Here is a 2,506-nt window from a genome sequence, read left to right as displayed (position 1 = left end):
TCTTTGGCTCCGGAAGGGTTAATCTAGCGAGACGGCGCTTGGGTCGACGGCCCGGCTTGCGAAGTGGCCGAGGCCACGTGGGCAAGGACGGACCAATCGCGCTTGCGGGAGAGACTAACGGGAAGAAACCAACCAACCAACCAGCCGCCTTCCGCCAAACGATTGAGGGAATCCAAAGAGGGGGAGATTAAACCCTCCTTGATTTCTTGCTTGATTCGGAATTTCCCATTTTAGAGGCCATGGAAGTGATTGGGCTATTGGGTGTCTCAAGGCGGTGATCACGCAGGGGCCCTGACTTCCACGTCAAATGCTTCTCGGCCATCTGTTGTGGTTTTGTAACATCTTGCCTGATTAAGAGATCTGCTGATCTCGAATGCTTGCATGCATGTCTTGTTGGATTAATAAAGACCAAAGTTTTTTTTTCTTATGGCCGCTCCAGCTACCTTTGCTTTCTGCATTTACCGCGCTCTTGACTATGGAATGGGTTAGGAGGGAACTTGCGGGGGGGTGTGCAGTTTAACTAGAATTACTTCTGCTGCAATCCGATTTGTATTTCGCATGGCACATTTTTAATTCATTGTTTTGTTGGAAATCAAGAGTCCCGGAATACTAGGTGTGACTTTATACCTGCAGCACCTAGCAGTGACTAATCTATTCCGTCTGCAGTCTCTTATCTTGAGACTGGAAGAGGCAATTGGAAAACAAGAGAGTTACAAGTGAAAGCCATCACATCCGGACACTGTAAATGGAGCAGGATTGTGGATGGGGGCCGCCAAGGCTGGGGGAGGGGGCTTCTCTCCTTCCACCAGTGCATGTTCAAAGAGACCTTTTTCTCTTTGAACATGCATAGAATTGCTTCCTAAACGTTTTTTATTGCTCAAATTGAAGATAAACGCCTTTAAAAAGATATGTATATACATGTTTGGGCTTGTTTGACTTCCAGTGGTGAAACCAACTACTCCCATTTTTTATTTTGTTCAGCTGGAAAGTTATTTAGTCTATGAAGTAACAATTTCCGAAAAGCATACAAGAGCATGCACCCTTCCCCCCAATGAAGTAATTTCAGATCTAGCTAGAAAAACTATTACGGTAGCATCCAACACTACGCAAGCAGACTCGCACAATAGGACTTCCACTCCTCTGGTGTTCCCTTCTCTGCTCTGGAAGGTCGCCATTGGTGGCAGATGGACATTGTTGGATTTCATCCTTACAGAAAAAGCATCCTCATTTCCTCATGTACAAGTGCTTCCAAATCACTAGTCACATTTATAGAGAAACAATATTTGGTTCATTATCTTAATGCATTACTAATCTGGAATCTGTGAATACCACATTCTAAGGGCCTGTTCAGGCAACACGCTACCCATGGTTAGACTGCTACCCTTTTTGTAATAGTGAGCGTGTTTAAGCCATAGTTATGTAGGCACTATGGTTAGGGATGATTCACATGACATGCGAAGTCATGGTTCACACAACACACAAAGCCATAATGTTTAGTTCAAAATGCTTAACCACCTTGGCTTAGTGTGTTGTCTGAACAGGGTCTCTGTTAAATATTTATTATTTATTTATTTATTTATTTAAGGATTTTTATGCTGCCATTCAGCCAAAAAAGGCTCTCACGGCGGCTTACAAAAGTATTTCTTGACAGTCCCTGCCCACAGGCTTACAATCTAAAAGACATGACACAAAAGGAAAGGGGATTGGGAGGGAGGAGGAGGAGGAGGGGGAAAGGAAAGCAAATTCAGGCACTACAATCTTAATTGCAAAGTTCAGCAGTTACAGTTCACAGCAGGAGGGAGGGGGCTCTCAGCTGGAGCTGGACCCAGGCACGGTGGAGAGGTGCCTGGCTGCTGCTTCCTCCCTCACTGGTGGCCTCTGCAGAGACAGTTGGTAGCAGGAGGGAGGGGGCTCTCAGCTGGAGCTGGACCCAGGCACGGTGGAAAGGTAGATACATTTCAATTTGATACATTTAATTAAATATAGAGGGAACAATATTTTAGAATTTTGTTAAATTTTTGTTTTTGTATTAATGAGTTATTAGGTTTACCAAGTTTAGTCACTGAGGAATACACCTATCATTTTAGGAATTACATAGAAGGCAAAATTTCACCAGGTTTGGTTCCTAATTTTCAAGCAATCCCTAAATATATGGGGAGCTTGTGAAGCAAAACGAATTGTACTAATATCAGGTAACTAGAAAGTGAATTGTTCAAAATATTAAGCAAAAGCAGTTATTCATTAATCTTGGAAATGTATATCACATTAGAGCATTTAAGCATTATACAACAGCTAATCAGGACTTCTCAACCATGTCTACCTCAGCCTCTGCCAACCTGGTGTTCTCCAGATCTTTTGGACTTTCAACTTCCTTTAGCATAGCTAGTGGTCAGGAATCCCAAGAGAGATGCAGTCCAAAACATCTGGAGGGCACTAGCTGGGAAAGTTTGTCTACATAACAGGGTCTTTAGTCCTTAACTCCCTTGTAGATGAAGTAGTAAAGTGC

Source organism: Elgaria multicarinata, chromosome 2 (genome assembly GCF_023053635.1).
Source record: "Elgaria multicarinata webbii isolate HBS135686 ecotype San Diego chromosome 2, rElgMul1.1.pri, whole genome shotgun sequence".
NCBI lineage: Eukaryota > Metazoa > Chordata > Lepidosauria > Squamata > Anguidae > Elgaria > Elgaria multicarinata.
The sequence above is the reverse complement of the archived record's forward strand: the minus strand, read 5'-3'. Positions refer to the sequence as shown.